The sequence below is a fragment of the Pan paniscus genome, chromosome 6, assembly GCF_029289425.2.
Source record: "Pan paniscus chromosome 6, NHGRI_mPanPan1-v2.0_pri, whole genome shotgun sequence".
Classification (NCBI taxonomy): domain Eukaryota; kingdom Metazoa; phylum Chordata; class Mammalia; order Primates; family Hominidae; genus Pan; species Pan paniscus.
In genome coordinates this window covers 178,262,401-178,283,846 of record NC_073255.2, presented here as the reverse complement: position 1 = coordinate 178,283,846, position 21,446 = coordinate 178,262,401, and the positions used below count along the sequence as shown (strand labels likewise).

The 21,446-nt window shown below is 43.3% G+C and overlaps 1 long non-coding RNA gene across 3 annotated transcripts in view; it reads left to right on the top strand.

Annotated features, from left to right (window-relative positions):
- The window catches only part of LOC106635005 (uncharacterized), a 59,144-nt gene extending 51,226 nt beyond the window's left edge, over nucleotides 1–7,918 (top strand). For 2 of the 3 annotated variants that reach the window (XR_010112810.1, XR_010112809.1), the window contains one exon: nucleotides 1,279–5,866. This is a non-coding gene — a long non-coding RNA (uncharacterized LOC106635005). The other variant, XR_010112811.1, reaches the window with a different exon arrangement.
- The last annotated feature ends 13,528 nt before the right edge of the window (nucleotides 7,919–21,446 follow it).

Sequence of the window (21,446 nt, the reverse complement as noted above, 5' to 3'; positions counted from 1 at the left end):
CAGCATACGCAGCTCTAGTTGAGACCTTGTACCATCTAAGATGATCTCTTCTGCCACCACAGTATGAATCTCTCACTTGGAAAAACCAGGAGAGATGGAGTCATAGTATCTGGGAGTGGAGAAGTCCAAAGAGGGAGTGGTCAGTGTCCAAGGCTGCACAGAGGCCAGGCAAAGTCAGGACTGAAAAGCAACCCCTGGATTTGACAACTAAGGATCATCAGTGCCTTTGGCAGAGTAAATTTTAATGGCATGGTGAGGGGTGAAAGGTAGAATGTAGCAGGTTGAAGAGTGAATGGGAGATGACAGTGGGAAAAATTAGCATGAGGAGCTTAGCTGTGAAGGAAAGGAGAGAGATAAGGCGTTCAAAGAGATGGTGTTTTGCTTATTTTTGTAAAACATGGGAGATATTCGAGCATGCTTTTAAGTATTACGGAAGGCAGTGGATGCACAGCTGTAAGTACTGGAAAGGGGATAACAGATGAAGCAAGGTCTCGGTTTTGGGGAAGATGGGAAGGGTTCAGATCAAGAGCACAGGTGGACAGACCAACTCAGAACAGAAAATGGGTCATCTTCTCTTAGCTTTGAAGGTACAAGGTGAGGACACGTGCAAGCCCAGGTGATTCCTTGAGTATAGGAGTGGAAAGTGAAAGGAGTTTACATCTGGAGCCTAGTTTTCCTCTGCTAAGTAGCAGGTGAGATTTTATCTGGGGACAGAGAGAGAGAGAGAGAGCATGAGAGACTGATTCTAAGGAATTGACTCACATAATTGTGGAGGCTGGGGCAAGTCCAAAAACCTGCAGGGTAACCTGGCAGGCTGGGGACCCATAGAAGGGTTAATGTTGTGACTTGAGTCCAGAGGCAATCTAAGGCAGAATTCCCTTCTCCTTCTGGGGACTTCACTCTGTTTTCAAGTAAGGATTTCTTCAACTGATTAAATGAGGCCCACCTGTATTACAGAGGGTAATTTGTTTTACTCAAAGTCTACTGATTTAAATATTAACCTCATCTTTAAAAAAATATTTTTACAGCAACATTCAGACTGGTGTTTGACCAAATATCTGGGCACCATGGCTTAGCCAAGTTGACACATAAAATTAGACCATCACAGTGTATTAATCATCCCATTTATACCAATAGTGAAAATATGAGATCATGTAGATAAGGAGAAGACTATAAAATGTGGAGAGAATGTGGATTCTAGGAGGTTCTTGGTGGTAGTACGTGCTCTGTTGACTGAATTTTCACTCTCCTTTTTTTTTTTCTCCTAATAAATTTAAGATTTCACCTGATTCTTGGCCACAAAGTTTCAAGGGAACCAGAGCTAATGAAGACAGCGTGGAAGGGCACTGCTGAGACCTACCTGTGGGAGTCCACCTCACCTTGAAGAACAGCTACCATTGTAACACAGATGGATAAACCCCATGAAAGTGAACTTCCTAAATGCAAATTCTGATCTTGAAGCCCCAGTTGGCACATCTACTGGAGACCCTCCCAAGCAACAAGATGTAGATGCTTTAGAGATAACAAACTATACAAGTTGTCTTCCATTCTTTCTCCTTCCTCTATTTTCAACACGGATAAAATACATATATATTTATCTTGCTGAGCTCAGTAGGATTATTTAGCTTTATTTTCATGGCTGCCTTTTCTTAATGTAATAGAATTTCCATTCGAGCTTATTACTTCCTTCCGTCACAAGCCTGAGGTCCTTTCACACCCATCCTGTCCTTGGCAAAGATCTTTGGAAAGCAGCCTGGGACATACCTAGTGGTAAGCCACCTGCTCTGGGTTGAGGGCGGATCTATTCTAGTCAGAGGCTTTGTGATCTGGACAAAGGAATTGAGTATGTGGCTGTCAAACTGTCAGGCAATACTAAATTTGGCTGGCCAGCTGAATTCTAGCAGAAAATCATGCAAAATAAGGTTTAGCAATTGGGGAAAAATGGCCCACAGGAAAAACAAAGGGATGAAATTCCGTAGGACTACACGGCCATAGAATTCTAACTTGAGGGCTGCAACCAGCTATGTGACCTTGTAGTACAAGGACCAGTCTTCAGATACAAAATAGAGTTTGGAGTTAAAGGGATCTTTGAGAAGAAGCCATTATCCACCCCCTCCTCCCAATTTTATATGCCCTAAGAAAAAGGTTTCTTTCAACTTAGGAAGGTATGATTCTTGAAGTGCACTTCCTCTGAGTTTTCCTGAGCCTCTCAATCAAAATGACTTGCACCTGCCCATCCATTCCCATCGGCTTATGCTCCTACCCTGCAGTATTGGCTTCATTATGCCTCACCTTGTACACCTGTCTGATTCCTCTCCTAGATTATCAGCACCTTGACAATAGGCTCATATCTTGTGTATCCCTGAATTTCCAGGGACAATGATAGTGCCTGCCACATAATTGATGGTCAATAAATTTTGGTTAAATAGTAACAAGAAACTCCCATTTAAAAAATGTGTTATCGTTATCATTCTCAATCTGGATGCTCTCCTCTATACACAGTTTTATTCAGTAACTCTCTTAAAATTGTAAAGGTGAGAAATTGAACACAGTTTCCCAGGTCTTTGAGCAGCACGAGATACAGGGAGAAAAAAAATGCTTTGTGCTTGAATACTTTACTTCTGGTTGGAGAAAATAAACACTGCACTGGATTATTTTTAAAGATACATCACATTACGTTTGTGATCAACTGAAATGCTAAGATATTTGCATGTGGATTTCTGCCAAGCTGCTTTTCTCCCATTCTTCATGTGTGTGATTGATCTTGAACTCAAATGGTAGGAACTTTATATATATTTTTGTTTTAACTCAAGGTAAAGTCTGACAAAAATCACGTTAAATTTGATGCTGTCAGTGAAGACATTAGCAATCCTTCCTGGCTTAAGGTCACTGGCAAATTCGATATACATATCTTTTGTGGGGTTTTTTTTGTTGGTTTTTTTAAGACAGGGTCTCACTCTGTCACCCAAGTTAGAGTACAGTGGCTTGAAAATGGCTCACTGAAGCCTCGACCTCCCAGGCTTAAGCAATCCTCCCACCTCAGCCTCCTGAGTAGCTGGGACTACAGGCATGCACCACAATGTCTGGCTGAATTTTTTTTTTTTTTTTTTTTTTTGTAGAGATGTGGTCTTCCTATGGTTCCCAGGCTGGTCTTGAACTCCTGGGCTCAACCAATCCTCCCACCTTGGCCTCCCAAAGTGCTGAGATTATAGGCATAAGCCACAACATGCAGCCGTCTTTTCCATTTTTATCCCACTCTTTGACAATGTTGGAAGGATTAGGACTAGCTCTAATAAGAGTCACCCCCTTCATATTGGGTAATCAACCAACAGCTAGAAATGTACACTGAAATACTACCAGACATCCCTTATTTTACCATTTTATCCACAAAGATCTTACAGATGACATTTTAAAAACATTGTCTAAAGCACAGAAATACTTTTAAGCACAGTAGCCCCTGAAGCTTGCCAGCCAAATAATCTATTAAAACTTAAATGAAACAAGGCAAGTATGGTGCATGCGTATGGTGGCTGTGGTACTGGTGGCAAGCTTTTTTAAATTCTACAGTCTCCTCCAACCACCCTCTGCTTTTTAAGTAAGTCTAATTTAGCATATGCCTTGGCATTGATATTAGGCTGACTTTCCACGACTGGCATCCCATCTGATGGCTATCTCCAATCTTATTTATCTCTTTCATGATTCCTCAAAAATTAATAACTGTGACTTTGAGACTATAGTACAAGTTCTTTAAACATCCACAGATAAAGTTATTTAGACTTGAAAATAAACTTTTTGAGGTTGGCCTTAATAAGTGTAGGAGAGCTCTCCTGGATTCCTCACTTTAGTGGCAAGGGTCTGCTGTCAGAGACTGATTACTACTCTTCTTCTGATTTTTGTCCAATGCTAAAGGATGAGGCAGTGGAACAAACTTTGTCACCTTAAATATCTTTAACTATCAAACACAGCCACCTGGTGAGAAGCTGCTTATCTTCATCTCAGGAAGCTTTAAACCTTCTCCCTAGTTGACTTGAAGATTCTATACATCTTGGTATTCTTCTGTTCTTTTGAGGCTGAACATATTAAGGCCATGAATGATTCCCATGGTATAAAGAGGCCAAGCTAGTTGTCACAAGATGCCAAGGACTTAGAAGAAGGAGACCTTCCAGGTCAAACATGTCAGAATTAGAGGTGAAGGCCACAGGGCAGACTCACTCCTTCCCTGATCATAACTCAAGCTGCTATCCTGAGAAGATGGTGCCAAACCAGGAGGCAACTGGAAAATATCCTGATGGGGGAAGGAGTTTTCCTCTTATTCCTATAGTCCCTGTTCAGAATGTAAGCCTTGGAATTGGTAGAAGATATCCATGTTCTTGTTTCCATGAGGTGTCAAACATAATGAGATTAATAAAATATCCTAAGATTTAGAAAACCAGGTCAGGCTTTGTCTCTTCCATCTGACTCTGGAACTCCAAAAGTCCATAAGCTTTCCAAAAGGGGACTTATTGCAGGGTGGGGTATTAATGCTTGAGTCTTTAAAAGGTAGCTTAGAGATAAGGTAGTGAAATGGCCTCCTTTCACAGGTAAGAAAACTTGCCCAAGCTCACACGGTTATGAAAAAAACTGAGCTTGCCCTTGAACCCAGGGCTTTGCAGCTTCAGGCTCCATTCTTTTTAAGAGGCTGCTGCTGCTTTTGTCCATGAGTTGTAGTTGCTCCGTCAGCCTTTATTTCTGCTCCTTCCAGTTTGAAGATGTTTTTTCTTTCTAGACAATAGTCAAAGAGAAGGATTTGAATAACTCTGGCTTCTGCTAATATCATGCCGCAGTTTCTAAGAGTGGGAATATAGAAAGTGGTAAATTTAGAGACAGGGAAGCCAGTCATGGAAAATCAGGGTTGAGGAGGAGAGATTTGGCACAGGTGTAACACAAAGACAAGAGAGGTCATGCTTGCCCACAGACGGAGGGATGCAGCAGTGGACTGCTGTTGCTGAAAAGCCAAAATGATACCAGACTGTATTTATAGAAGGATGACATGCAAAGCCCACGAAGCAATCACTAGGCTACAGTCTATATTAGATCTCTATTCAATATGATGCTCAGTGTGTCACACTTCGAAAAGAGAGAGCCCAAAGGGGGTAACAAAGTAACGGAAAATCACAACTTAAAGTTAAGGAATTTGGGTTGCTAAAGGCAACCATTTTCTTGGATTCCATCCATTGTCTGATTGCTTCAACAGGCAGGAGGAAAGAAAGGAGAAAAGGGAAGGAGAGTTGTCTCAGCCAGAAATTTCTCTCCAACCTTCTGGCCTCTCAGCATAGAATTTTAGAAGCACGTTCTGCCTCCTCACCTTCTGGTCAAGGTTAAGATCCCCTGCCTGAGGTCTCTCTCTGTGAAAACTTGCAGCCTCTCACAATCAGATCTTATTAGGGATGGCTTCTCTACCTGTACAGGGCTCTTACTGTCTAAGTCATCACCTCCACCGCTGGCTACTGGGACTTCAAGAGCAAAACTGGTTGAGCAGCCTCAGGCTCACGCCTGCAGCCCCACATTGACCACAGCAATCTCGTAGCCTCTACCTGATTTTTGAACTTGTTTTCAGCCTGTATGTGAAAGATCTTCTCCCTGTCTTCACCAAATCTCTGTGGGAGTCTGAACCACTACCACCTTACCCCCATACTGAGATGCTTTCTTTATGTATCAGTATATTGAATACGATGGGGAAATATATAGGTCAAACACAGAGACTCAACATTGACTTTCAGAAGTGAAAAACTAGGATTCTTTTGATTTTAGACCATTTTTTTTGCAGTAATTCCATATTTTGGAGAAACATAGTGATTTTAAAATGATTCCTCTGTCATGTCTTCTTTTCCCTTCTACAGAGGTTTTAAGCTTCTTTTAATCTCTCCTGAAGAAAGCAAAGGAAAGAAAGCTGAAAGAAAGACATGCCAAGGAGAAAGATCCTTATATGGATCACATACCAGGTTCTCACAGGCCACTGACAGCAAGGGGAAAAGTTCAAGAGCTGGCTTCCTCCATCTTGCCCCAGGAGAAATCCCTGGGAAAAATACAAGGACACTGTGTCCCAACTATAAGGGGAAAACTTCAAGAGGCCACATCTCCAGTGACTGACACTGGGGGCCAGGTCTTCATAGGAGCATGTGCTTAGCTTGCTCCATCTGGCCCCAGAGCTTAGGAGCTCTTTTTGAGAGAGCTCTGGGGCCCACAGGTCCAAGGAAGTGCTGGGCACTGCAGAGAATGGCCGCATCCCCAAGTTCATGCCACCAGAATTGCAAAAGATCAAGTATGTAAACATGAAGAGGCTGTGAATGGTTAGGAACACAGTCTTTGTGGCCAGACACACCTGGATTGAATATTGGCTCTATCAATTTTCTTCCCCCAGTCCAGGGCGACTCTCAACTGTGTCTAAGGACAAACTCACACACCTTCTGGAAACTGCTAGTCTCCTCTAAGATCAAACTTACATGTCTGGTGTTTTTTGCTTAATGGTTATCTTGTATGTCTTTCTATAACCAACACACAGAGATTGACCTTGGTTGTTTTAATGACTATATGGTATTCCACTATACGATCAGATTTATGTTTGCCATTTTCCAAGAATGAATGCTAAGTTGTTTATGATGTTTGCTATAGCAAACAGTGCTGCAATGAATATCTTTGTGTAAGTATCTGTATATAAATATAACTGGGGCAAAATTTCCAGAAAGAGAATTTCTGCGAGTGCCTTTCAAATCTTGATATTGTCAGGTTGTCCTCTAAAGCACCTCCACCAATTTATCACCCACTAATGGTGCCCAAGAAGGCTTCTCTTTGATAACGCACTAAGAAAGAAGAATGAAAATCATGTTGAGGAAACTAAAAATGTCTTTTGCTATTCTTTAACACACCAGCAAGGCATTGTTGGTGCTATTTTAGGGGTCCTTGGGTGCTGACTCCACTGAAGATGAGAGCACGGTTGTGCTTTCCTCAGAGGGGACATCTGTCAGAATCTGGGCATATTTTTGGCAACCTAGTGACATGCTCCCTGCATTTCTAGTGGACTCTTGGCTTCCCTCAGCAATGACCCATTTGTGGCTGAATATTTAGCTGGTCTCTTAATCCCCATGTCTGCTCTGAAATCTATTTTGGGATTTGACATGTTGGTCCCCTGCAATAACTGTGAGATGCAAATCCCAAAATCAGGATCTTATAGTCTGTTATTTGGAAAGATGTATGAGGAAAACATGGTTTTTATTTTTACTATTTAATAAACTTTAATTATGGGAAATTCAAACATATATAAAAATATAGAAAATCATGTGATGGTGCTCCCACCACCCGGCTTCAATAGTTATCAACTTATCACCTATCTTGTTTTTCTGTACCTTAACCAATTCCTCACCTCCTATATTATCGTGAAGCAAATCCCAGACATCTTATCACTTAACCCATAACTATCTCAGCGTCTACATTTAAAATATAAGGTCTCTTTAAAAACATATACTCATGCTATCATTAACACTCCTAAAATAATTAACATAATTTTTTTGTTTGTTTGTCTTAGAGACGAGGTTTTACTACATTGCCCAGGCTGGTCTCAAACACCTGAGCTCAAGCGATCCTCCCACCTTGGCCTTTCAAAGTGCTAGGATTCTAGGCATGAACCACTGTTCTGGGCTGAACAATAATTTTTAATATACTCAGTGCAGTTGGTGTTCAAATTTCCAATGGCCTCATAACAATTTTAATATGATTTTTTAAATGTTATGAAAGCAAATGTTCAGAGTTGGGAGAACTGAGTTCAAGTCTTGGATTTGTCTCTTTCTCCTTGGGTGACTTTAGATAACTCCTCTGACTTTCATTGCCTCTTTTTCTTAGAATTTTAGGGCTAAAAAGGACATACAAATCTAAAAATTTTCAGATGGTGTTGAGGATGAGAAGAAAGGAATAGGAAAAAGCCTGTTGCAATAACTGAAATCAGAGTCAACTTTTCTATAACTTGTATATAATAGTTATAAAGTCATTGTGTCCACCGAATTCAATAAAAGTTACAAAATCTGTCTACTCTTATCTCTATAAAAGAGAAATGGCAGAGTCAGGGGATCCTTATCTTCTCCTCTTGGTAGATAAGTACTTTTCAAAATGAAGTAGAGATAGAAGCTACTTTCATTTTAAGGCACATAATCTTAATATAGTATTTGTTTTAATCTCACAGATACTCCTTTAAAATAATCGTGTTAGTTAGAAAACTGGGAAATGGGGAGGGGGGAAAGGAAGAAAGAAGTAAGATTTGCCAGTGATTCTGGAAGTGAAGCAAGGCCATTGGTGGCTCTAATATCACATGAGATAATGGATGCATACATAGGTTTTCAAGAGCCATGAAATTTTTATTAGAGAAATGAGGCTCACCAGGTGGTTCTAAATCACACCCAGTATTTTCCCTACTGAATTTGTATTGGCAGCAATTGTATTTCTAGAGAAAAATGTATATTCCATCAAAATCTAGATCTAGACCAGGTGAAGGAAGGGAAAATAGCCAAATGAAGATATGCATTGACAGGAAAGCAAAAATATTACTAGAAACTCTTGGAAGATGAAAAAAAGAGACCATTGCCCATCTCTCTTCCTTGCTTCATGTTCACGTCAGGGCAGCGGAAGGTGATGGAGCTGGTGGTGTAACAGGATGGAGGAGAAAATGAACAAAAAAATTACCTGCAGTTCTCCTTGTGGTTTGGTGAAGACAGAATTGAGATCTTCCTGGACTGCAGCCGCAGGTGGGCTCCAGCTGCTAGGGATGCCACGTGTCTCTATTTTCTCCATGAGCTGGATGCTTTAGTAGAAAAACAGTTTGGGAAGGATGAGGGGTGGGTACTTTCTCTCTCTTGTGAAGTCAACAGTCCTCAAGGTTTGAAGAGGTTGCATTTCTGCTGTTCCAACGTCTGTAGGGCATCGTCTCTGTCCTTCATCCGAACACAAGTGCGCACACATCTAGACTCAACATCTTCTCACTTAAACATAGCAAGGGCTCTAACAACCACCTGTCTCTGTTCAAAGATCACAGGCCAAGAGTCTGCTTCTTCCTGAGGGTCGTGAGGAGGGGAGAGACTGTGGAGGGGAGTTGGGGTTGGGGAGATGTCACACAGACAACCTGCAGAGGACTCAGGTGGATTCTGGGGAGACATGTACCACCAGTGTTCTCAGCTGCCTATGGCTGGTCAAGAGCAAGATAGAGATTCACAATTACCTTGGCAACCAGGTAACAGGCAGAACCGTTACTTGGCAATTTCCATTACATTTCCCTCTTTTCCCTACAACTGCAACACACACACATCAATATTTATTCCCCCTTTAATAATCCTCTAAGATCACCAGACTCTTTGTTGTAAGGAAATGAGGCAAAATGAGGAAAACAGTGAGATCTAAGATGTGGGGAAGGAAAATACATTTTTGAAGCACAGGTGGGAGGTGGTGGTTTGAATGGCCATCTCTCACTGGGGACAAGAGGAGAGGAGTCAGGAATGGGGTTTGTGAGAACAGGAAGAGGGGGTGGTTAGCAGCTCAGCTATAGTATCAGGCAGTTGATGTGCTCATTGTTTCTAGAAACCTCAAAAATGAAACAAAGGTGGAAGGAACAAGCAGAATTTATTCCCATTTTCATTTCTGTCGTTCCCACCTCTTTTCAGAGGTCCTGTTATGGAAACTCGCCTTTAGCGGTCCATATCTATGTGGTTCCTAGTAGGTGCTGACCTCCTTCCTTTTATTTATTGATTCCACACACATTTCGCAGGCCAGTATGTGCCAGGCATTGTGCTAGGCTCGGGGGCTGCAGAGTTAAAGACAGAGTCCCTGCCCTCGTGGAACGTAAGTTTTTAGTGGGAAAGGCTGACAAAAACAAATGAGCAGACAAACAACATAATTGCAAATTAGAATAAAAGTGCATTGCAAAGCCAGGGTCCGATATTAAGACTAAGAGAGAAGGATTTACTTTTGTTTGGGGGATCAGGGAAGGCCTTTGAAGAAGTGTCATTTAAGCCAAGATCTGAAGGATGATTAGGAGTGAGGGAAAAATGGGGAGACTGTGAGCAGCAGAGGGACCACATGGGGAGATTGAGAGGTCAGGACATGCTGGCATTGCTAGAGGAACTGGAATTAGACTGAGGTGGTGTCAGATTAGTGCGTTAAGGAGAGGTAGGCAGATGAGGATCAATAATAGGGAAGGTCAGAAGAAATAGGGCCTTGAAGGCCTCAGAAGGCATGTAGATTTTCTTCTTAGTACAACAGCAGGCCATTGAATGGTTTTCAGCCTAGGAGTGCTGTGATCAGATGTGTATTTCATTTCAATATGGCTGCTGGGCACAGACTGAATGGGAGGGTGTGGAGTGGGAGGATGCAGATTGCTGATGACTGTGGTGGTCCAGGAGAGAAATGAGGAGGCAGGTGAAAGGGCACGCGATGGCATTCCTGCAACAGGGCCCAGGCTCCAAGTGCTTTTATGTTTTGCTTGTTTATTCTCTTCAGTAGGGAAAAAACCGATATACGATAAAACAAAGTGGTTAAGATGCAGGCTCTACAGTCAAAATCTGACATGACCCCCGCTTCCTATGTGACCTTGGCAAATTACCTAAACTCATGTCTGAAAAATGAGACTTGGTATAGAGATTGAGAGAGACAATTAATGTAAAGTGATTGGTATATAGTAAATGCTCGAAAAATGGAAGCTTATGTTATCAGTCACTGAAAACTTCAAACTGCCCAATTTCAGGTCAAGTAAAATTATAATAGGGTGAACATAGGGAGTGTTTTCCCTCAATAAAAATATGTCTTTAACAAAATAAGAAGTTTGGATTTATGAAAAGAATCTAGAGAGAGCAAATAAAAGGTAAATTTAAAGATGCTTAAGGATTTTGAAAATACAAACTACATGGTGGCAAGGAAAATACATTATAATCATTAAGAATATGAGTTTTGGCTGGGCTCAGTGACTCACACATGTAATCCCAGCACTTTAGGAGGCTAAGGCAAGAGGATCACTTGAGCCCAGGAGTTTGAGTCCAGCCTGGAAAACCTAGGGAGACTCCATCTCTACTAAAAATTAAAAACAAAAATGATCCAGGCATGGTAGCATGCTCCTGCAGTCCCAGCTACTCAGGAGGCTGAGGTGGGAGGATTGCTTGAGTTGGGGAGGTCAAGGCCGCAGTGAGCCATAACTGCACCACTGCACTCCAGCCTGGGCAACAGATCAAGACCCAGCCTCAAAAAAAAAATAAATAAATAAAAAATAAAAAAGAGTATGAGTTTTGGAGCAGACAGATCTGGATTTTGAATCCTAGGTTTGCTACATACCAGCTGTGTGAACCTCAGAAATGTCACCTAACCTCTTTGAGCGCATTTTCTCATCTGCAAAGATAGCTAATAGCCATGCTTTCTGCATAGAGACATGGTGAGGAGTGAATTAAAAAACACATTAAAGGGCTTTCTTGGCATGAGGCCTAGGACCTAGCAAGGGTTCAGTAAACGGGAAGCTGCTGAAGAAAGGGAGCAAACTTATGCTGATGTGTTAGGGGTTAGGAGACCCATCTCCATAAAAGGTAAAGCTTCTTTGAAATGACAAAGGCATCGCTGGAGAAGGAGATTCCACACTGTGCTTCTCTACACACTCAATAGGTGTACGAGCTTGCTGGGGCTGTTGTGACAAAGTACCACAAAGCAGTTGGCTTAAACAACAGAAATGTATTGTCTCACTGTTCTGGAGGTGTTGGCAGGGTTGGTTCCCCCTGAGGCTGTGAGGGAGAATCTGTTCCATGCCTCTCCCCAAGCTGCTGGTGGTTACTGGCAATCACTGGGGTTCCTTGGCTTATAGATGTGTCACCTGGCCTTTGCCTTTATGTTCATCTAGCATTCTCCCTATGTGCACGTCTCTGTGTCCAAATTTCCTCTTTTTACAGACACCCTTCATACTGAGTTAGGGGCCAAGTCTAATTACTTCATCTTAACTTAATCATCTGCAAAGACCGTATTTCCAAATAAGGTCACATTCTCAGGTACTGAGGCTTAAGGTTTCAACATCTTTTTGGAGGGACACAATTCATAGTAACACCAGCACTGTTTCCATGTCAGAGTATGAAGTTAGTCCAGGCTTCCACAGCTAGTGTGGAGGTTGGGGAGGGAGCGGAAGACCACGGCTGATTCTTCACAGATGGACTCTGCAAATCATCTCTCCTAGGAGCCCCTCCTCACTAAGTCAAATACTCCCAAATAGGCAACAGCAGCTTGCTTGAGGGCAACCAGACAATCGCATCCATGTGTTCACTCTAACACTTGTAGCAGCCCCTATACAAATGAGCGAGCATCAAGCTCTGCTTCCTGTGTGCTCTTTTCACCTTCGTTGGGATTCAGCCTTGAGATTGCACCACTGGGCCACTGTGAATATTGTCCAGGTTGTGTACTGCACAAATCTAGAGGATGTTATTTACATTATAGTCTATTTTGTACGAAAGCATGCAAAAATCTTGAGCCCTCATCTAATCCCTACACCTCAGTTTTTCTCAACTGCTTTCCCACAAGTTTCCCAACTGAGTATTCAGGTTTACTTCTGTTCTGCTGGTAGAATACGGGAAAATGTGTGTGCCTGTGGCAGGGGGGAGGAGAGAGACAGAGAGAAAGAGAGAGACACACACATGAAGGGAGTGGGGAGAGAATGAGAGAGACATACATGAAGGGAGTGGGGAGAGAAGGAGGGAGAGAGATTGAGAGGAGGAAGGAAAGAGAAATGAGGGAAGTAAGAGGTCACAATAGAATAACCTGTATATAATCCTTCAAAATCGCTAACAACAGGAAAAGCAGCACTTTAATAATGGCTCTGATAAGGAAATTCATTAAATGATGGAGAAGAAGCCAACCGGCATCTTAGCTATTGGCAGAACAATTGTGCTAATTATTAAGGGATAAAAGGGGGCAAAATGAAAAGTGGAGCTTCACTGTTATGCACTTGAAGGCAGGATTTAAAACTGAGATGGGCTTCCAGATCAAGGCTGGAGCTGCTGCTCAAAGTCTGGCCTCTTTTCAAGCTGAAGTATTTTGATGTTGAAGCAGGAAGATGATAAGAGATGGAAGGATGAAATATTCAGCACAAAGAAGAGAATGCCCCTGATTTTTACAAGCCAGTATGTAAAAACACTTATGCTGTGTATTCGACATGATTACAAATATTTTAACAACCAGAAAAAAGTATGTCAAAATGTTAATGGTGGTTATCTTTAGGTGGTAGGATATTGCAGATGCCCCCTACTTCTTACTTCTTTCTCCTCCTCCTCCTCCGTCCTCCTTCTCCTTCTCCTCCTCCTTATTCTTTTGCCTTTTCCTTATTTTCTCCAACGGGGAAAAAAAATTAAAGTTAAGAATCCTTTGGTTTTTTAAATTGCAGTTCTTAGTGCAGATAAACTGACATCTTTTTTTTTTTTTCTAAAATGACTTAAAAGTCTTTGCATATTTTAGTTTCAGAAAAGTCTTCAGTATCAGAGGAACTGGGTTGTTCCAGAAGAAAATGCAGGCCGGGCGCGGTGGCTCATGCCTGTAATCCCAGCACTTTGGGTGGCTGAGGCAGGCAGATCACGAGCTCAAGAGATCAAGACCATCCTGGCGAACATGGTAAAACCCCGTCTCTACTAAAAATGCAACAATTAGCTGGCCATGGTGGCATGCACCTCCCAAGTAGTCCCAGCTACTCGGGAGGCTGAGGCAGGAGAATCACTTGAACCCGGGAGGCAGAGGTTGCAGTCAGCCAAGATTGCACCACTGCACTCCAGCCTGGTGACAGAGCGAGACTCTGTCTCAAAAAAGAAAAAAAGAAAAAAAAAGAAAATGCATATTCCAAGCCATGCAATATCCAATAGGATGAATCCACACTTGGCCTCCAAAATAGCTAAGGATAGATTTTATTTTTGCTTAGTCCTAATTTTAGTGTAGATGAAGCTCAATCCTTCAGCATTTGAAAGTTATATTAAAAGGCAGACCTCTGGGGGCTAGAAACCAAATTCTCAAGCTTGGATAGCTAGAGTACTTTCTGAAGGCCATTTTGTTTTTATGACCATTTGGTTCAGAATTAATGAGAACTACTTTGCATAAGCATCATTTTACCTTCTAAAGCAGTGCCTTATGGAGATTCTTCCCACTCACCTTGTAGATATAGATTATCAAAGTTTTTTTTTTTTTAGGTCCCAACCCTTCACTGTTCTAGTATATGAACCTCAGAGATAATTATCTTTTAAGGCCTACAATTTTAGAGCATTTATCAGGTTATTAAAACCACCAATTATGGTGGTAAACACCCAAGGAATTTGGATACTGCTGAAAAGATTAAGAAAACTAACTCCAAAGATGCCACTGCGGGGAAGGAGCACGCAGAACAAGAAAAGTTTGTCTTAATTGAACGTTTATATTTTACATTTTTTGAAATGTTTCCTTTTTCTTCTCAAGCAGAGATAATCCTTGTGAGCAAGGGAGGTCGTGAAGTCCACAATTTTTTTTTTTTTTTTTTTTGAGACGGAGTCTTACTCTAATCACCCAGGCTGGAGTGCAGTGGCGCCATCTCGGCTCACTGCAACCTCTGCCTCCCGGGTTCAAGTGATTCTCCTGCCTCAGCCTCCTGAGTAGCTGGGACTGCAGACATGCGCCGCCACACCAGGCTAATTTTTGTATTTTTTAGTAGAGACGGGGTTTCACTATGTTGGCCAGGCTGGTCTTGAACTCCTGACCTCAAGTCATCTGCCTGCCTCGGCCTCCCAAAGTGCTGAGATTACAGGTGTGAGCCACCGCACCTGGCTCAAAGTCTTTTAAGCCACTAAAATGATTTGTGATTCCTGAAGTACACAACAATGGAATTCCATTGTCGTGGATGGAGAACACGTGTTAATACAGAGGGCAGAAGACCTTTGGTGAACTGGGTTTTACTGTGCCAGATAGGCTAATTCCATTCAAAAAGATACTTGAATACCAGTCTCAGTGGTTCACTTTCAGGGCTGAAAGGAGCCAAAGGAAACTGCATGTCCCTTGGTAGGTCCATCTCTTACTAAGAAGCTGAGCTATAAGGAAGAAAAGAGTAAAAAATGGCTCAGCAGCATCACAGTGTGGTGAAAACCCCAATTTGAGTCCCACAGTTTGTGTAAACAGCATGTTGGCATGAAGTTGCAGCGAACATTTGACTTGGAATGGGCTCTGTTGCTCTCTTCCCCATTCCTCCTCCCTCTGCTTGTGTTCCTAAAGTCTGACCCAGGGACCACAGCATCTGTGTCCCTAGAGTGCAGATCTTTCCCCATACCCTCATCTCCTTCTGGTTGTTATCAGAATGTCATCTGTCCCTATTTAAAACCACACCCTTAGCACCTCCATTCCTTTTCCCTGATTTGTCTTTTTTTCCAGATAACGTATTACGATATTGACTACTACTTATTTCATTACTGGTCTCTCCCTACCCCACATGACACTGTCAGCAACTTCAGGGTAAAGATTAGTTTGTTCTGGTCAATGCTCCATCCCCATAACCCAGGACTGTGCCTGACACAAAATATGTGCTTAAAAAACAATTCTACTTATAAGTAGTGTTGGTTCTTTTTGCAATTTTTTCTTGTAGCTTAAAGGCCATGGAGGGGGAGAATTACTTACTTAGTCTTAACCCTATGTAGCACATTGCCAAAATTTAAAGAGTAGTGTAGGGAACCAAGAGACCAAAAGCTAAGGAGTCCCCCACCCTAGGCAACCCCTTGTTCCAAACCTCAGTGACAACACAAGATGGACTCTGAAGGTATATGAAAGACTCATTTCACAGTCATTTCCACCTCACTGGGGGCAGACAGGGTCCTGAAGCAGGGCTCTTTTTTAAAATTTGTGTAAATTTGTGGGATACAAGTGTAATATTGTTACATGCATTGATTAGCGATGAAGTCAGGGCTTTAAGGGTATCCATCACCTGAATAATGTACATTGTACCCATTAAGTAATTTCTCATCATCCACTCCCCTCCCACCCCCTCACCTTTCTGGGTCTCCGTTGTCTATCATCCTGCATTCTATGTCCATGTGTACACATTATTTAACTCCCACTTATAGGTGAGAACACATGGTGTCTGTCTTTCTGCATCTGACTTGTTTCACTTAAGATGACGGCCTCCAGTTCCATCCATGTTGTTACAAAAGGTATGATTTCATTCTTTTCATGGCTGAATAGTATTCCGTTGGGTATATGCACCACCACATTCTCTTTATCTAATCATCTGTTGATGGACATGTAGGTTGCTTCCATATCTTTGCTACTGTGAATAGTGCTGCAATGAACATACAAGCTAAAGCAGGGTTCTTTATTGGTCCCCTAACACAACTGAGAGATTGAAGTACATTGTGAATGTAGAGGGAGTCCAACTGCAGTCCCAGCCACCGGACAGGGGATGGAACTGTGGATATTATCACCGTAGGGGCTGCAGCCCAATCAGTGGCATCACACCCTGACATGGGTAGCTCCAGGCCCAGCCAGTGATGCCACCAGACATGGAGAAAGGCCTTCCCCACTAACTCCAGATGACCTGCACCATCATCGACTTCAAAGTGCTATTCCACAGAAAATCCTTTCCCACTGGTATTCTTTATGAAGGATCTGCTTTAAGACGCAGCTGCAGAGTCACATCACCTCATTAGCCAGTGGGACTTTGCACAGGCCACTGATATTTTAAACTATTTAATAATAAATACTTATATGGTATCTACTAATATGCTAAGCAGTGTTTTAAGCATGTGGCTGAGATTAACTCACTGTATCCTCACAACAATGTTGTGAGGCAGGTATTATTTTATTATCCCCACTTGTTGAGGAGGAAAGCGAGGCACACAGAGGCTAAATATCTTGCCCAAAGTTACAACACTAGCAGATGGTGCCAAGTTTGAGCTCAAGTGGTCTGACTCCAGAGTCCTTATGTGTAACCGTGAGTTAAACTGTCATGAATGAAATCTTTGCAATCTAGCTTACAAAGAACACAAAAGAAGTGACAATGAGGATGATGGCTTCCAGTTCCCTCATCCTTCAGATCTACTTGGTCACATGGTCCGGGCTTTCTCAGGAAGAGGCAAAAGCAAGCTCCTCTCCTGGGACTACCCAAGCCTGCTCTCCTGTGGTGATTGAAACCCATGTGGTCTTATGCACACCTGCTCTCAGGCTACTATAGAGTCAATGCTTCCCTGACACCTGCTCATTAGGCCTTGTTCCCCTGGTACTTACCCTAAAAACCAGAGTTAGACCCAGCAGGAAGGGTTTTTCTATGGACATTAGTTTAAATTGATGCTTTTTCTGGTGTGGCTTTGAAACCTTAGACTGATTTTTTTTTTCATTGTCTTTTGAAGTCCTATGTGATCATTATTCTAGATAAAATATACTAGCAGCTGAGCCCGGCTCACGTCTGTAATCCCAGCACTTTGGGAGGCCGAGGCGGGCGGATCACCTGAGGTCAGGAGTTTGAGACCAGCCTGGCCAACATGGTGAAATCCCGTCTCTACTAAAAATACAAAAATTAGCCAGGCGTAGTGGTGTGCACCTGTAGTCCCACCTACTCAGGAGGCTGAGGCAGGAGAATCGCTTGAACCCTGGAGGTCAAGGTTGCAGTGAGCCAAGATCAAGCCACAGCACTCCAGCCTGGGTGACAGAGCAAGGCTCTATCTCAAAAACAAACAAACAAACAAAAACAAAAACCTAGCAGAAGTGTTGAAGCAATCTTTCAAACCACACCTAGGTAAATGAATGTTCCAGACCAGTGTACACAAATCCTTTGGGGATCATGTTAAAATGAAGATTTCGATTCAGTAGATCTGAGGTTGGACCTAAGATTTTGCATTTTTGGCAAGATCTCAAGTGATACCGATGCTCCTGGTCCGAGAATCACCCGTGGAGGAGTAGCAAGGTTCTAGAACATTTCTATCACTCCTAGCAAAGGAAAGTTCTGCAGAGGGAATGAGTATTTTCAATCCCAGATTTTCTCTTCTCCTGAATTAAAAATATTTCAAAGCATGATTTTATTACACATAGCTGTATACCTGTATAGGATAGTTGCAAAGACTAAACAGTGATTGAATACAATAAATGTGTTTTCACTTAAAATATTAATAAATCCACTGTACATCTGCTGTCAGCTTTGGGTGTGGTGAGTGGGGTACGTGTGGGACACTAAGCACTGGACAGGTTTCAGTATTAAAATACTTCTTAGGCTGGGCATGGTGGCTCATGCCTGTAATCCCAGGACTTTGGGAGGCCGAGACGTGTGGATCACCTGAGATCGGGAGTTCGAGACCAGCCTGGCCAACGTGGTAAAACCCTGTTTCTACTAAGAATACAAAAATTAGCCAGGCGTGATGGTGGGCACCTGGAATCCCAGCTACTCGGGAAGTTAAGACAGGAGAATCACTTAAACTCGGGAGGCGGAGCTTGCAGTGAGCTGAGATTGTGCTACTGCACTCCAGCCTGGGCGACAGAGTGAGACTCCATCTCAAAAAAAAAAAAAAAAAAAAAAAAAGAAGAAGGGCAAGATATAGAATCTGCTTAACAAAGAAAAAGGACTAACTGTGCATGGGAGGTGAAGGGAGGCTAACAGTTACTGAATAACGATTCTGGGCAAGGCACTCTCATATTTGCTAACTCTTCCATTTTCTAAAGTGGTATGGGACAGAGGTGTTGGAATACCTGTTTTTACAAGACACAGGTTGAGGAGGCCAAGTGGCACAATTTATATGGGGAAGGACTTGAATCCAGACCTGCTTAATGATTCAAGTACTGTGCTCTTTCCACCCTCATCCCCCTGTCCCCAGCCTCTTATGAAGGGTGCATGGAGCTGCCTGAGAAGAAGCAGAGAGAAAGGAGACCGCTAGACATAATGGTCTTCCCGGGGAAAGAGGGCCATGGCTGGATTTGTCTGTAGAGGGAAAGAGAAGGAATACAGGATACATGAAAGGAACTCTGATGTGGACAGGAAGTGTGTTTTGTTTGCTCTGACTCAGCACATAGCTCAGTGTGTAGTAGAGGGTTGACTCAGCTCTGGGCTTGGGTTACCCCAACTCTGCCCATCCCAAGGGAGCTCTGGCCTTTGGCTCCTGGAGATAGATCACTTCTAAATTACCTCCATAGATCATTTAGAATACCTTGCCTGATGAGAATGCCTTTGTTCACCTGCTGTACCTTGGGTCATGCTAGATAGTTGATGCTAACAATGTGACTTATGGTGGAGACCTTGGCCATGGGTCATCAGTTTGACCTCTGACAGGGCTGGAGACCGAGTAACTAAGGTTAGCCACATAGGTACTTCATGCCTAGGTGACTACCACCACCCCCCCACCACCCCCGCAAACACACACACACACACAAATCCCTGGACATCAAGGCTAGGTGAGCTTCCCGATTGCCAATGCTTCTTCCATGTTTTCTCACAGTATTGCTGGGAGAATTTAGTGCTGTCTGTTGAAATCCACTGGAGGGGACAACTGGACACTTGCGTCTGGTCTCCCCTGAACCCTGCTCTATGTGTCTTTTACCTTTGCTGATTGTAATCTGTATCTTTCCTGTGTAATAAAGCATAACCCTGAGTATAGTAGCTCTTCTGAGTTCTGTCAGTCCTTCAGAAAAATCATTGAATCCGAGCGTGGTCTTGGGGACCTCTAAAGAAGAATTTAATACCAGCCACTAAGAATCCACTTGTGGAGGTGGATGGGGGAAGGCTTTAGTTTGGTTCAGACCAGTAAGCACCTGTTGAGCACTTACTGCTCACCAGGTGCTGCTAGTTGTTGGGATACCAAGATGAGTAAGTCAGAATCCCTGTGCTTCAAGACAGCTTAGTGCCTGTGAGGATCCCAAGGAAAGCAATACTTTCATCCAGAGGTGCTAAGCACCATGAGAGACACAGCATGCTGCCACAGGGTTAGGGAAAGAGCTCTTCGCCCAGGTGGGTGTTCAGGGAGGAAGGCTTCCTGGAGGAGACTGCCCTCTATGAACCACCCTGGGTATTTTGAGGGCTTGGTTATGGCTCTTGGAACTGCCTGTCTGCAATTATTTAACAGCTCTCACTAGGAACATTTGCGCCCAGAAGCTCTGAAGCTAAGGTGAGGAGGAGTAGGTGTGTTTCCCACAAACCCAGGTCTCTGCTAAACTCTGTGGGCTGCATAATTCATTTGAGACACGGAAATCAAAGTGGTGCTGCATTGGAAAAAGGAGAACAGGATGTCTCCTGTGGCTTACCTGAGGCTGTCCACAGAGCATCGGGGCCTTCTGCCTCAAAGAGCTGCTGGCAACTGCATCCACCCCTCAGGTCACGATGCTGCAGCATAGAAGTCCCAGGATCTGGTGAGAACATCTTCCCCATCCTACTCACCCCTGCCCGGGCTGGGGCAGACACTCTTTAATTCCACCTGTTTTCCCTGGAAGGTGCAAGGGTGGAAAGTCTTGCTCACTTCTTAAGATCAGTGGTATTTCCATTCTTTCTCTCTTCTAAGGGACATTACTACCAAGGTGGGGTGGGGCTCTCCCATTTCTTCAAGTTCTTTTCCACTTGTAAAACCCTTCCCTCATCTATTCTATAAGCCACCTGCCCTCACCTGCACTTACTTTTGAAATGCTTTACTGTCTCTGTTACCTCCAGGATGCCCCTTTTAAAGAAGTTCCACAGCTGATATTACTCTGTATCAGAGTAAATCCACGCAGGTCTTCTTGTGCAAGGCCCAGCACTGTGCCCATCTTTCCACAGAGGTTACTAGCCACGACACTAATCACTGTCATGGTTTATGTCACACCCACTTGGCCACCCTAGAGATCTACCACACGGAGATGCAGCAATATACCTCTCATTCAGGTATCCTTCCTCTCCCTCAGCCATCCCACCTCTAATGGACATTTCTTCTTTCGGGCTGCCCAGATCTAGGTTTGGGGAATTGTCTATTCCATGCATCTTGGTGGGAGGCAGGGCTCATCCCTCAAGAGAGAAGATTAAAAGACTCTAAACCTGTTTTCTCAGTCTCCTTAGATGGCGCACCCATGTGGGATTCTGACACCAGAGCTACTGCGTGAGAGAAGAAAGGCCCTGGGGATTCATCCTGGTGGAGGTGGCGGCAGAAGCAGCGCCATACGGCCTCAGGGCAGTAGCAGCAGCCGGGCGAGCTGTGGTGCCCAGAGTCCAGCAGCGGTGACTGCAGGGTCCAGATCAGCGTGAGATGTGATTCTGGCTGCTCAGCCACGCGTTTCTTCTTGATTTCCTTCCTACAGGCTTCCAGCTACCCATGTCTCATCAGTAAATTACTTTCCCACTTATATCAGACACAGCCAGTTTCTTTCACTGTAAATGCTGGCTGAGATACACCACCCTTTACAGAGCACTTGCTTCTCCAGTCCACTCCCCTCCTCCCCTAGCCTCCCACCCAGGTGTGAGCCCAAAC